Consider the following 15,725-nt stretch of genomic DNA (forward strand, 5'->3'; position numbering starts at 1 on the left):
TGAACTCCAGGGTTGGTGCTGTTCCTCATCCTCAAGCCCTTTAGAGAGGTGAACCTTGTGTTTAAAAAATGACCTTATCACTTCTTCCACATTATGCTCTGATGTTCCATGACCTTTTAGGCCACTGAGAGGTAATACAAGAAAGGCTTGTGTTGCTTGTTATGGCAGGACCTTGAGCAGGCTCCTTTATGCATCCCATCCCCAACCCCAACCCCAACCCAGCCTCCCCATCTGTAAAATGGGGTTAATAGCCTATCTCATAAAATTGTTGTGAGTTTTCCATGAAGACAAATGCTATTAAGTGCCTAGCACAGTGCCTGGCATATAGCCAGGGCTCAGTTAATACATGTTGATGATGATGAGGAGGAGGAGATTGTTTTAGTACTCTCAACTAAAACCTTGAGAGCACTGAGAATCTTCGCAGTAACAGAAAATCTTCTTCCTCCTCCTCCCTCTCCTGCTCCCCCTCCCTCTCCACTCCCAGTATAGAGAAATGGTCAGACTTTAACAATAGCAAAATCTCTAAACTTGGGTCACCTTATTATAGGTCATGTGAGGGTTTTTTGCTTTAAGGACAATTTTTATCAGTTTCTTTTGCAGAGTCAGATTCTAAAAGGTAGGGGAGATAAACTACCCCTTCGTACTGGGTTCAAGTTAATAATCCCTGTTAGACTGAATGTACCTCCCCAGAAGGGCCTGCCTCAACCACAGCTCTTGGTGAATAGATGCTCTCTCTGCCACTGGATTGTAACTTCTAGGAGCAGGGAGCAAGACTTGACTGGCGTCTCTTGAGCCCTCACATTGCTCTCCTATGTTGTTGATAGATCGTGCGGCTGTTGTACTTTGTTACAGGACAGGTAGCTGGGAACAAGCATTCTACTGAGAACCTAGAGTTAGAGATGGAGTAGAGTGTAATGGTGTCAAAATCCTTGTACATAGATGATTCCTGGAAGACATTTCCCAGAGAAAACTGACAGCGAAGTCAAGTCATTCATTTCACCCATTGATTTCTTGGTAAAGTACATGTTTCTAGCCAGAGGCTATCTTGAGATTAGAAGCCCTTGAAATGCATATGACCCGGCTCTGTGTGTGTGTGCGTGTGTGTGTGTGTGCGTGTGTGTGCGCGCATGCGTGCCCGCGCATGCATGCCCATATGCAAGAAAGAAACAGCCTAAGCCCTTCCTAAACAGGGGTAAATGTGGCTATTTGAAATGGAATTGCCAAAACCCCTGTACCAGAACCTTCCCTCTTGCAAGAGAAGGAAATTATCAACTAAACCCTGATTGTAGTTTCCCAATTCCAAAACTCCCTAAAACCCCCCTGCAAAAGAGAGCCTGGACCCAGCCTCATTTAGATCCTTTAATTGGCAAAAAATGATTCTTACTCCTCCTTTTCCCTGCCCCTGAGGTTATAGTTCTTTCAGCTCCCTCATGGCTTTTGAAAATCCTGTAATATTCCTTTTATTCTTCCTGTGATGAGCATCTTGTTTTTGTGAAAAAGATAATGTGCTGGCATTTCCTATCTTTACATTGATCCTCTAAGCAAGTGAAGTACAGAGGACCATGCCAGAAGAGGGAGTGTAATTAATACCTTTGTGATTCTGTCCAACTTCCTAAGAAATGATTAAAACTCAGTTATCCTGGTGTTTGCCAGTTGAGGTCAAGCCAACATCTGTACTTGTCTCTCTTTCCCAGAGGGTATGACAAGGAAAGAGAAAGAGAAGAGTTCAAAGAATTAAAAACATAGTTTTCATTAGGATAACATTTGGGGTCAGGTAAACATCTCTTTGGAGTTTCATTGAAAAATTCCAGGAGGCCAAGGGCAGAAATCTCTGGAAGACTTGTTTCAAGGAGTGTAGCTCAGTGGAAAGTTCACTTTTAAAAACATTTAAGAAAACTGAATATGATATTGCTTAGGAGAGTCTAAAAAAAAAAAAGGACATCAGAAAAACAAAATTGTCTTGTTCTCATTTAGAAAGTGTGGAAGGCCTGGGAAAGATTTTCCCCAGTGACTAAGAAGTATTTCTTCATTGTCTGTAAGCTACTCTCCTTTTAGGAGATGTGGAGTCATTTCTTAAGGCTGTGAGCTTGAGACTTGATTGGACTCAGCTTGGGGGAGAGTACAGTATGACTGTCCGTAGTGAGCTAGGCAAATGGACCCGAGTACGGCAGATAGCCTAGTTCTTGGTTGTTCACTGTTGTGTTGTTCCAGTTGCCAGTTTCAGCATTTAAATGACACCTTTTATATGAGTTGAGCTCTTATTTAACTTAAAAAAAAAAGTTGAGACAAACAGCCCCCTTTGACTCTGAAGGAAATTAAACCACAAGTCAAGATACCAATGGGAGGTTGTGGAATTTCTGTCCTGGAGATCCTCAGAAGTAGAACATAAAAATTAGGTCACTTAAGTAAGTCTGCTTGGAGGCTGACCAGAATGGCCTCTTGCAGTGTTCCAAGTTTATGAAACAACTCATGTTAATATTCATATACTGTTAGAGCATCAAGACAATCAGTCCTTTGTTACCTTATCCTGTGACTTCTTAAAATGTTTTGACTTCCCTATGCCTGGAAGGCCTGCATCTCTCATTTGCATTGTATGATACTGTTGCTTGTGGAAATTTAGGAATGAGTGGGATAGAGGAAGTAAGAGGGGTTGTCCTTTTACAAAACATTTGAGCTTTTCAGAGGATGGCGCTGAGAGGACACTTGGCATAGACAGAACTGACTTGACTGAACATATTAACAAAATCTCTAAAGAACTGCACTTAGCTTGTGGGTACTTCCTGTAAAGGACTATTGCATTGCCAATGATCAAGTTTGCTGGCTTTAAATGATCTATAAAATGCTAAAAGGTTGCTTGGTTCAATGTCACTGGAAGCTATTTCACTTTAAAAAGTTAAGAAGACTGTTGGTATCCATATAACAAACCTGCCTATGTACCCCTGAACCTAAAATAAAAGTTAAGAAACAAACAAACAAAAAAAGATTGTCGGAAGTAAGATTTTAAACTCATCTGGCCCATGACAAAGAATTGAAAAGTCAAAGAAATGGTTATTTGTGGAATGTCAAACCACAGTGAACATAGTTCTTGGTGACTTGTTGAATTTCCAGTATCCCCGGGGCCCTCTCTTCTCCTGCAAATTGCATCCAGTTCAGATGCCTACCACAGAGTGGCAAACCAGTTTCCCTTCCTCCACTGCCCTTAAAGAGACACAGCTCGTGGCTTGTCAGCACCTGTGCGGAGGACTTGTGTTTTTAGGAATGGGAGGAATTGAAGGCTATTAAAGGTGCTCGGCAGACAGGAGAGCAAAAGGTAAAATTGGGAGACTTACCTTTACGTATTTATTTACTTTTTCGTGGGTAATTTGTGAGGACTGTAATTTCTTTCATTCTTTTTCGAGTAAAGATTTATCTTACATATTTTGGCTGGGCACAGTGGCTCACACCTGTAAGATTGCATCAGGCCACTGCGCTCCAGCGTGGGCGACAGAGCAAGACCCTGTCTCCAAAGAGAAAGTTTTACAAATTTAAATTAGAAGATTAAATGTCGTCTGCGACTCTCCTCCTTGAAATTGTCCAGTCTGTGCAGTTTGAAGACTTCTCCAGAGACCCAGAAACTAAATTACACTATCTTCCCTTTGTTTTTCTTCTCTTTGTCTTTTGTAGTGCATGTGTTATTTTCCTGGTCAGGGGAAAATGAAGGAGAGAACTCTAAACTATAACATTTTGTTTTAGTGCTGTTTTCTTTGCTTGTTCCGTTTTAAAAAGACACACTCATTAAAATAAAACCTACGTTTTTAGTTATTTCTCTCCTTTAACATTTTGTGGAGTTAGTTTTGCCATGTGGTGGTTTTCTTTTTTTGAGATGGAGTCTTGCTCTGCCACCCAGGCTGTAGTGCAGTGGTGCAGTCTTGGCTCACTGCAACCTCTGCCTCCCAGGTTCAAGGATTCTCCTGCCTCAGCCTCCAGCGATTCTCCTGCCTCAGCCTCCCGAGTAGCTGGGACTACAGGCGTGTGCCACCACGCCGGCTAATTTTTTTGTATTCTTACTAGAGATGCAGTTTCACCATGTTAGCCAGGATGATCTCGATCTCCTGACCTCATGATCCGCCCGCCTCGGCCTCCCAAAGTGCTGGGATTACAGGCGTGAGCCACCATGCCTGGCCTACCATGTGTTGGTTTTCAAGATGTTTGTTTATTTACAGCAGAGCCCTTTCTTTCAAATGAAATCTTGTGTTTAACCCTAATATAGGAAACAGGTTTAAGAGCTGCTGCCCTGGGATGGGGGTTGCCTGCAGCCTTCTTCTTGCCATGTGGTCCCTGAGGCACAGCTGAGCAGTCTGTTCTATAATCCACTGGCAAGAACAGAGGATTAGGAGGCAGTGTCTGTTTTGCAGTCCCTAGCTCTGCCACCAAGACCTTTGGTCACTTTATGTCTCTGGATTCCTTTATGAAATGATGACTTTGGGCCAGAGTCTCTCTGAGGTCCTTCCTGCCCTGACAGCCAGCAGTTCTGAGTCACACAGAGAGACTGAGGTGGTGAGGTGTTTGGTGACGCACAGCAAGAACAGGTCTGGAGAGAGGACGCATCACCCTGCGTTAGCATGGGTAGCCTTCACTTCATGAAAACGAAAGCTCAGGAATGAAAACATGCATCGGCAGAATTGCCCCTGAGGACAGCGTTTTCTGAAGGTTTCAGCAAAGGCATCCGCAACCCTTTAGCACAGAAGAATCTTGTGGCGAAAAGGACTTCAATCAGTTGTAGGTGGTTGTTTACCACTGATTGCTGTTGAATTTGCTGGTCAGCAGTGGTCTAGTTAAAACCGTTTTCCCTTACTAGACAAGATTATGTCCCATCACTTTTTTGTTGTTGTTAGTTGGGAAATGCATCTGAGACATACTTCAAGAATCTGCAGCCAATTAACACATTTGGTTTGAGAATGGAGATGGTGAGGCCAGGGTCAGGGTTCAGTTGCTATGTGGGCCAGTTAGCTGGGCTGGGCCCTCTGGCCAGACTGTACTTTTAACCCCGACCAACCGGCTCTCACATGTGTGCCATGGGTCACAGGGAAGGGTTAGAGGGCATGGAAGGATATCCCAACTCAGCCTTTCCTCCTGGGGCCAAGCCGAGCCTTTACCCTGCTGCCGGAGGGCTGGGCCTGGTGTACAGAGGGCACCCTCCCCACGTCTTTAACAGCTAAAGGGAAATGTGAAATACTCCCCACGGACCACTGTCTTCACGCCCACTGTTAGTGGACCTCTTCAGTCTGAAGACAAAACTTCCTCCTCTAAGTTAGAACAGACATTATGGAAATAGTGCTTCATAGTTCTCGTTGTGAGCATACTCTCCTCCTCTTTGGGAATTGGGAGAAGAGCTGGCATTAAAAGAGAAATTTGCTTCTCTTTTGGATATTTACTTCTATTGGATTTAGTTATAATTTGTTTCCTATGAAATATAGGAAAGGCAAGTAGTTTGAAGTAAACGATCTTAGGCACTTTTGATGAGTAAAGTGTTCGTTTCTATTACACAAAATTCAAACATTACAGAATTCTAAAACTTACTTCTTAATCTCTGCACAAACCTACTCCCATGGTAGCCATCATCAAGATAATCTTGAATCAATTTTTAAATGGACATAAAAGTTAGAATTTTAAAACTTGTGATTTATTTTTCCCCCAGAATTAATTGGGTATAGGACAGTGGCTTCCAAAGTGTTTGTTTCAACAGTGAGTGCTTTCTTCAAAATGTTCAGTCAAATTCTAACATAGGGGGAAAAAAGATAAAAGCAGCGATGGCTGGTTGTGGCTGTGGAGGAGCTCTGCTCACTCCCCCTCCGCCCTAACCAGTGAAACTTACAGGTCCCTCTGCTGAGAGACCCCCTCTGCAGAGATACCTCCAACATGCCCTTCCCTGCTGTTTCAGTGGTTGAGTGTGTTGGCCTCAACTTCCCTGACCAACTCTTCTAAGTGGGGCAGCCGTAGTGACGCTTGTTTCTCTGCCATTCACTTGGGGTGGTTATTTTTAGTTAAGCTATAGTTAGTTGCAAACTTAAAAGCTAACCACCTAAGCCAACCAGTATTTTCTTCTATCTTAAAATTGGACCTTTACATTTAAGTCATCCTTTCAGTTTAGCTGAAATGCCACATTCGTCACTACTCTTTAGTCTGTGCCAAGAAGTTTTTCTCCTTGTGGATTGGGCTTAAGGCTGTCACTATAGTGCTTGCACCCACCATGGTAGACAATTCTGTTCATGGATCCTGTAGAATGAGTTTTTTCCTTGTATGTCCCATTCCAGGAAATTGAGTTCCTGCCTGTTTTCTCTTCCCCACTAGATAAGAAGAAGCAATGCGGTGTTATTTCACACGGTAGGTCTTGGGTCCCCAGGCCTTTTTGGGACCCAAGCTGCGCAGCAGGACCGGGTGAGTGAGCATTATGGCCTGAGCCCCGCCTCCTGTCAGCTCAGCAGCAGCATTAGATTCTCATAGGAGCACACACCCTATTGTGAACTGTGCGTGCGAGGAACCTAACTTGCATGCTCCTTATGAGAATCTAATACCTGATGATGTAAGTTGGAACAGTTTCATCCTGAAACCATCTTTCCCCACCCACTGCCCATAGAAAAATTGTCTTCCAGGAAACAGGTCCCTGGTGGCAAAAAGGTTGGGGACTGCTGCTGTAGATAATGCGGGAGTATCTATTAAACTCCGCATCTGTTAAATAGAGTATCTGCTAAACTCTGAACAAATCTTGAGTAACTCCTAGCCCTACAAAAGAAAAACACAGCCTCGTGTAAATGTTCAATTTTTAGGTCCGTGCTGTGCCCAAATGCTTGTCATTTGGCACTGAAAGTGGTCTTTTGCAGTCTTACAATGTCCTCATATATTTAGTTAGTGTGTGTGTGTGTGTGTGTGTATATATATGTATATACATGTATACACACATATGTATATACATATGAATATATGCACGTATGTATATATACACATACACATGTATATATATACCTGTATATATAGCATACTTTGTAGAATTATTTGGTGGAGCCTTGAAGAGATAGCTCAGGTATTTCATATGCACTAACTCCTCTAATACATACATCCCTCTGAGGTAGATGCTATTTTTTCTTTTTACTATATAGCCAGCTCTTACTTACTTCACATGCTTTTCTGGGGGTAATCTCACTCTTACCTATGACTTCAGTCATCTTCTATATGTTGGCAGTTTTCCAAACTATATTGCCTGCACTACTGGAATCCCCCTGACCAGGTTGCCCAGCTAGGTACTTCAAACCTTCAAAGCTTCAGCAGAGCAAAATGTCCTCCCTATCTCGTCTGATCTCCTTTTCCCCCAGTGTTTGGTCAAGACATTATCATCTGCCCATACGTGTATTCATCAACTGATATTTACTGAGAGAATGCATTCTTTCTCAGGCACTATTACTGGTGTTAGGGATCTATATTCACAGACCAAAATTGATTAAAAGCCTTGTCTTCTGGGAGCTTACATCCTGTTGGATAGACAACTAACTTAAAAATTCAGATCTATTTCTGTACTTACCTAGCTAGACATTTCTGTCTCTGTGTATCTGCCTTATCCATCCATATGGATGGACGTCAGGCAGTGGTGAGAGCTGTGGACAGGCAGTGCTGGAGGCACAGAGGAGTGTGTTGCACTTTTAGCGAGGGTGGTCAGGGAAGGAGGTAATGTTTGAATGGAGATTTGAATGAACCAAAGGACAAGTATGAATATCTGTGATTTTGGGGGGTCTGCCTCACCCTCTGTTAGTCCTTCCCAGTCAAGGACAAACAGGTCATTTTTGGATGTCACCCCAAGCCACAGTTTGTAAATGTGAGCTGTGAGATAAGTGGATGGACTTGAAACAGGGAGATAGACAAGTGAATAATTAGTGTGGTGGATGTGACCCCTACCACTCTCTGAGCCGCGTGAGCTCAGAGAAGGCATGGAGAGGGCAGAGGCGAGGGTGGGTTCAGAGAAGGCTGCATGGAAGACAGCACTGAAGTTGGGTCTTGAGCAGAGTTTCACGCATAGAGTTGGGAAGGATATAGAGGCAAAATAGTTACAGAGGCAGATGCCCTGGGCCTCAAATCTGAGGTTTTCAGAATGCAGCATCGAATTCAGGGTCCACACAGGCCAAAAAAGGAGAGGAGCACAACACCATGACCTGTGATGGGGAGGGTGCAGCAAACTCCAGGACAGATGAGCTGGGGATGGTTGTGTTTTAAGAGGACAATTTCCACGTATCTGATTTTGAGTGCTGCCTTTGGAAAAGGAAAGATGTGAGAAAGAACCAGAGGCTTTTCCACCTTCTTCTCTTTCCAGATGCCTCCAAGACAGTGTTCCTTCCCTACGTCTCCCTTACTCTGTGTCTTGTCTTCTAGTTTTAATCTTGGCATCTGCTTTTCAGAAACATTGGTCTGTTATTACTTAAAGCTTATGCTTAGATTTGGAATGCAGACCACGAAGAACTGTCAGGCACAGAAAGCGCTTGTCAGCACTTACAGCCTGAGTTATTCACTGAGGCCACCTGTTTGCCTGGCCTATTCCCCAAGAGTGTTGCACTCACCTGTCTGCCTGTAATGCCCTGTGTCTGTGGATCTTAAATAACCTATTCTGGAACAAGTAGGATATTTGATGAGGTTTGCACATTGCTCGTGCTCAACACTATTCACGGTAGTTTCTGTCTTGCAAAATGATGATGTGTATATTCAAGGTTAAAAAAAAAAGCAAGACGATTGAGTAATTGTCATCTGGAGGAGGGTTCTCAGAATTGCCTATACACACTTGCTCCCCTGTCACTCTCCTTCATCACTCATAGTCTAGGGCTACTCTATAATAGAAGGAGTTCACAGAGGTGGGTCCAGACACTGGTGTTTTGGAAACATACCCACTGGAGGATCCCCCCTGCCTTGGACAGGGTCACTGCTACCCAGTGCTTTGTTGCTGCCTGTGATTCCTCCTTGCCTCCTGCGCTTTCTTCTTATGCTGGAATTCCTGCTTTCATGTTTGCCTGATGATTTTCTCCACTCTCGTTAACACAGTATTTCTTTCTTCTACATAGCCTGACTTTTCTAACTACTATCTGTAGGGAATGTTCATGGTGCAATGATCCTTTTGTATATTCAGCAAACATTTATGAATTGTCTACTCTATGTCATGCCTATGTTGAGTGCAAGAGATTTTGAGGGGAGTAAGCTAGAATTAGTTTTGTTCTCAAGGACCTTGTTGTCCCATAGATTTATAACTAAATATTGGGGAAGAGGTAAGAATTATGTGAATGAACATGGGCCCAGCTGTGTGGAACCAACAATAGCAGTGTTTTGATGTGCAAACCTGGCATGTTAAAAAGCAGTATAATTGAATGTGACTCGTGGCTGGCACATTATAGGCTATTCTGTTGTACCTAGATATTTAAAAACATACTCTGTAACAGCTTCACGTTGATGGGATAATGTTTGAATCAAGGAGTTTCTCCTTCCTTAAGAGAAGAAGGACTTTTTCCTGATTAGCAACGTTTGGCTTAGAGTCCGTGAGGTCTTTGGAAACTTGAACCTCAGTCTTTCACCACCGTGGTTGAGTGGCAGGGCTGGCATTGTTGGGGTTCAGGTTCCCAGCGTCTCACATGCATTTAACACAGTTCAGCCTTTGGCAAGCTGCCACTCTCTGTGCTTGGTAGACGGTTCATGAAACTTGACACTCTCATGTCTTTCCTTGAAAATCTTGCAAGGTTCAGCAATCCTTCGGTGGCTGACCCAGTTCTGTTAAACTCCTGTTGTCAGACACAATTGTGAGGTTGTCCTGGACCTGTTGTCAGAGAACACATTTCAGACTTTAAAAAAAAGTTACCACCAGCCTAGTTCTGGAGCAACGATTAATGCTTTGGCTGCAGAAACGAGGAGTACTCTTTGTGCTTAGTATGCTGTCACAGACTTCCCCGAGCACTTGTTGTATCAGTAGAGCACAGTAAAGTAGAATTTGGACAATTACTCCTTTAGTTGACTCATGTAAATAGAGCCTTAGAGAGTGCGTCTACAGAAAATACAATGAACTCTTCCTAGTCAGGTAGAAGGGATGGTTTTGTGAGAGTAGCAGAGCTCTTACTGTATTTTTCTTTTAGCTAATTTTTGCTTTGGTATTTGCCTCGGTGCTTCAAGTCTTTGGGGCCCATCCTTGCCCCTGATCTTAATATGGGGAGATGATACTTAATAAGAATAATGGTTGCAGGCATCTTATGTTGGTTGTTGCAGTATTGCCTAGCTGGAAATACACTGGCCTGCCTGGGGGGTCAGAAGTCCTAGATTAGGCCCATATTCTAGCATTTACTAAGGGTATGATTTAGCTTAAGTGGTTCAGATTCCTGGTTTATAAAATGGGGATAATAAAGATGTCTCTCCCCACCCACACTCCGGCCCCCTTTTAGTAATAGTGCCTATAAAATGAGAAAATGAATTGCAGAGTGTCCTGTGACATACAGTGCTCTGCCGTGAAGCTCCCATTCTTGCTGTGGGTGGGCATAGACCTCAGGTCTCAGGGAAGGATTGTGAGAGGACAGTTGCTGAGACTTTCCCCCTCTGTAGCCTCTGTGATTATGACCCGCTGTTTCTTTTTTTTTTTGAGACGGAGTCTCGCTCTGTCGCCCGGGCTGGAGTGCAGTGGCCGGATCTCAGCTCACTGCAAGCTCCGCCTTCCGGGTTTATGCCATTCTCCTTGCCTCAGCCTCCCGAGTAGCTGGGACCACAGACCACAGGCGCCCGCCACCTCGCCCGGCTAGTTTTTTGTATTTTTTAGTAGAGACGGGGTTTCACCGGGTTAGCCAGGATGGTCTTGATTTCCTGACCTCGCGATCCGCCCGTCTCGGCCTCCCAAAGTGCTGGGATTACAGGCTTGAGCCACCGCGCCCGGCCGACCTGCTGTTTCTTAACCCACCCTAGAGGCAACGTGGACCACCTTGGGGCAACTCTGTTTATTACAAAGTTCTTTCTTCATTCAGCCGAAATTTACCCCTGTCATTCCCAAGGTAATTTTTACTCCTTGGTTCTAGTTTTACAGAGTAACATGAAACAGTTCAAATCAGTGCACTGCAAGTCTTAGCAATCTGTAACTGAGAAAGGGGTCTTACTACTCTGCTTCCTGTTTTTGGCAATTCAATTCAGTAAGTAAGTGCTGGTGCCCGTCACGTGGGGGCCGTGTTCGCTGTGCGGCACTAAAGGCAGCTATTGTTTCTCCTGACATCCGGAAGTGTAACAGAAGGGCATGCAGCCCAAATGGAGATGAATGGGAAGTGAAGACTTTTTAACTCCTTAATGTGCAAAAACACAGTAGTTTTAATTTTATTTAGAATGTTTGTTGGAATAAACAGTGCCTACTTTGATTGGACTATAAGTGGCCACGCAGGCTAATAATATACATATATACAGATAAAGACCAATATTTACATGAACCCATGTGTTTAACTACCAGTAAGTGAAAAAAAAAACCATATTTGCATTTAGGAAAATGGAGAAAAGGTGACCTGGCAGCGTGAGAATACTTTTGTATGTGCTCTAATTGATGTTCTTGTCGTCAGCACATCCCGTGAGAGGATCCTGAAGTGTCTTCTCAGTGATTAGAGGGACCACACTCTTTACACTGAGTTTTGCACGTTGATTTATAGAATCCAAGACAAAAATGAACAAATGAAAAAGCAGTACAGCCTTAGCAGTAGGTGCCCCTGGCAGTTCTTGACCCCTGTTACTGACTAGCTGCATGCCTTCGAGGAAGCCAGCCCTTATTCCTCAGGAATTCGTTTCCCTCATAGTTAAAATTAGGCCAAAATTTTCTCTCCTGCTTGCACTATATAGTTGTTCGAATAAAATGTGATCCTGTATGCGGATTTGAATATTAATACCACTTCTTGCAAGCCATGTAACTTTTGGTAAGATTAAGTTTCTTTTTGCCTGCTTCCTCATCTTTAAAATGGGATAATACTGGTAGCTACTTCGGTGGTTTTGTGAAAGCAAATGAGTTAATTCACAAAAATTGTTTTTCAGAAAGATTGGTCTCTTATTACTTCATAAACTTTAAGTAATAACAGACCAATGTTTCTAAAAAACAGATGCCAAGATTAAAACTAGAAATAAAGACACTATTCTAATACATAGAACAGTGCCTGACAGTCCTAATATATTAACTTTTTGGGTGAACGTTGGAAGCGTCTGTGACTTAGTATATTTTTAGTATACTGTATTTTCAAAATAGCGTATTTAAAAAAAAATGAAAATCACACCCTGTAAACGAACCAAACCCAGAACAGAATTGGCATGTTTTTATCTTCCTGATTACTTTGGTGGTTTCACAAGATATTACTTCTTTGTCAAAAAAGCTTAATCATGATACTAAGAACCTATTCCTAAATGCCTTTTATCTTCAAAGCTTTGGGTCAAATTAATTTATTCTAGAAAATGCTTTTTACTGCCAGTGTGAATTTGGAAAACTTTAGGTGGGAACCGGGATACAATTCTGCCTTCTCTGTTACTGTTAGGGTCTTGACTGTCTTAACTGTCCAGAGCTTTGCTTGCTTTATGTGTAAAAAAAGGAGATTTTAAAAAATGTTATCTTTGAATTTTGAACAGTACCAAGGTTGAAGTGACTCATTTTGTTGTGACTCATTTAGCTCTTAGAAATAAGGAAATGTTGATCAAGAACTCCATTTATAACAGACCCATTCATAATAATCCTAGTGGCATATTTCACAGAAGCCATTTCCAGATAAACATACTGATCATTACTTCCCCTAAAGGGTAAAATAAAATTGTGGGAAATGCTTAGAATTTAGCAAGTAATTAAGTTAACAAAGAACCATTTGTAAAAAGTCATAGTTTTGCCAGGCGCAGTGGCTCACGCCTGTAATCCCAGCACTTTGGGAGGCCGAGGTGGGCGGATCACTTGAGGTCAGGAGTTCAAGACCAGCCTGGCTAACATGGTGAAACCTCGTCTCTATTAAAAACACAAAAATTAGCTGAGGGTGGTGGCACATGCCTGTAATCCCAGCTACTTGGGAAGCTGAGGCAGGAGAATTGCTTGAACCCAGGAGGCGGAGGTTCCAGTGAGCCATTGTACTCCAGCCTGGGTGACAGGGAGACTCTGTCTCCAAAAAAAAAAAGTCATAGTTTCCTTAACTATTATAACAAAGGACTTTATGAATTCAGAATTCTTTTGTGTATCTTTATTAAAGTGAAACCCAATGACTGTTGTCCAGTATCTTCAAGTTTATTACTAAGCTAAAATGATGTGATAGAGGAGGCTTTGTGCCACCACTGGCTTTTCAACCTCAGGTACACTTTTGATTAACACTGGTGCTGCTGATATGAAGCTGCTCACCTGCGTATTAGTGTGGACAGTCATAGCTTGATATTACAGATTTTGATTATTATCTCATGGCTGTATTTGAAAATTTGATTATAGAAAATAAGCATGGGGACTTCTTGTTTTCCTGCTTATCAGTAGAATTGAGGCTGTTGAACATTTTCTGTTTAATTTACCTTATGTGGAATTATACATATTTATACACCCCAGTTGCATTTTTAATATCTCATGAACTCAAAATGCTTTTTTACTAAATATTTACTCATATACAGTGTTACCTTGTAGTCCTAAATAACGTAAGCCTAATCATTTTTAAATGAAGAAATTACTTTTAAATGTGCAAAAAGAAAAAGCTAATTGACTGGTCATCTGCTAGCCAATTTCTGTTAGAGTCTGCATTAAGGAATATGTCGTTTCTATCTGGAGAGGTGACGAATAGGCTTTGTAGAATGGAAGAGATTCTTTTAAAAGCAAGATTATCTGATAGGAGGAAAAAGGCGTGTTTGGAAACCCTGGATCCTGTGGTATTGAGGAAGGTTCTCTACTTCTTTTAACATCAGTTTCCCCATCTGTTAATGGGTATCTTTGTCTAGAAAGGTTGTAATATGTTCCTATAACAGTCCCAGGTGCATGATAGATTTTCAACAAATGGTAATTGTGACATTTTGTGTTAGAAATTTGTTCCATTTATGTTTAATATTTCAAAGCAATGCTGAAGAGATATTTGAGGATTCTCTGTTTGGTGAATGTATTAGTAGGCTTATAATTTTCTAAAGGTTCCCTAAAGACTTTGAGACCACCAGAAGGAATCCTTGATTTCTAAATAAACTAATCATTAAATAAGTTCTTACTTTTCAACTTTTATTTTTACTATGTTAGGGTTTTTCTAAAAATGGCCCTTTTCCCACTTTCCCAGTCTTGACATCTTTGTGAATTTAACTTTAGGACTTAACAAGCATAACTGAAAAGGATATAAAGTGCTGCTAGGATAGTTTCTTCAGTCACAATTTCATATTTTATTTCTTAATTTGTTTCTGGATTTTTGAGCCTTTTTATGGTCATTCATTAAAGTATCCTCCAGGACACAAATTATGTTTTTGAGTTGGTCCCCTCGTGAGGGGAAAGGAAAGGATGTAATTAGGTACATGTTCACAGGCTGGACATTCCCCCCTGGCCTTTTACTTTTTCTGGTTCATCAGTGGTTTGGACCCTGTGTTTGTGTGTTGGTGTTCCTGGGCGGGAGCGGCCGTGTTCTAATGCAAGTTGAGCTGTGTGCTGCCTAGGGACCAATATTTGAAACGTCACATATTTTAATGAGATATGAAATTGCATGCTAAGTCTTTGTGTGTGTATGTGTGTTTAAAATCTAACTCTTTGTTCAATTTGTTTTTCCAGGTGGCATTTTCCTAAAGTTGTTCATTAAGTCTTCCCAGCATTCCTACAGATATAAATAGGTAAGTAAATGAAATCAGATGACCTTATTGTTGGTGATTGTTTGGAAACAATTTTCCAGTGAATGGCAACTTCTTGAAAAAGATGCAGTGTTTCAAACTTTTGAACCGTGTGTGGTAAGCACCAATTTTTTTAAGGCTAGAAACATCACTTAGATGAGCATACATAAATGTTATAAACAACCCTGTGAAGTTTCATAAATGGTATTAAATTCAATGCTATAATTGCCACACTTCAATTCTAGTATGCTTTGCTTGTCACCATTCATACCCAAGTTTCAGAGCTCTTTATAGTAGGCATAGCTGAATTTGTCTTTCCTTTTGAGCTTCTCTGTGTACCATTTCATCATTTTTATCATTTCTCTCAGACAGAGAAAGTAGAGATAGCTGATTAAAATTACCCAATTTTATTACTCAGTGATAGCTCACATCTTTGGAAGGATTGTGGGAATAAAAGTTGAAAACAGTTGACTAATAGGTGATTTATGATTAATTTTCTACAGGTTCTAATTTATAAAGGTCACTTTTTGAAAATACTAGTGAAGATAATAGAGGTTGAGTAATCTTGTACAATACACATTTAAGAAAATCAAGGGAGTACATAGTCAAATAATTATCCCAAAAGACTTTGATCCAGCTCTGTTTCTCCCAAGGGAGAGGCCTATTCAGCCAGGTCCTCCCGGGTCTTGTTACAAACCGGAGGTTCGGCTCAGCCCAAAGAAGCCAGCTCAAGGTATGGATTTGGGACTTACTGACACCCTTTTCAGGAGGGTCTGCCATGTGGAGGGGATTTGCACACAGCATTTTCACAGACACCATCTCATTTGTAGGAAACTCTTTTAGCTTGCAGATGCTAGGGAAGGAAAAATTTCTCTTATGTTATGAAATGAACTGGTGACTCCTCAAATGTTAAG

At 41.8% G+C, this 15,725-nt stretch overlaps 1 protein-coding gene across 1 annotated transcript in view; it reads left to right on the forward strand.

Moving 5' to 3' along the window:
• Positions 1-15,725, forward strand: part of LHFPL2 (lipoma HMGIC fusion partner-like 2) — a 275,944-nt gene that overhangs the window by 174,209 nt on the left and 86,010 nt on the right. Inside the window, exon 5 of the mRNA XM_011959208.1 lies at positions 14,756-14,814. The gene's annotated coding sequence lies outside the window, so the exon portion shown is untranslated. The remainder of the gene's footprint in view (positions 1-14,755; positions 14,815-15,725) is intronic.

Source organism: Colobus angolensis, unplaced genomic scaffold, assembly GCF_000951035.1.
Source record: "Colobus angolensis palliatus isolate OR3802 unplaced genomic scaffold, Cang.pa_1.0 Scaffold49, whole genome shotgun sequence".
Lineage (NCBI taxonomy): Eukaryota > Metazoa > Chordata > Mammalia > Primates > Cercopithecidae > Colobus > Colobus angolensis.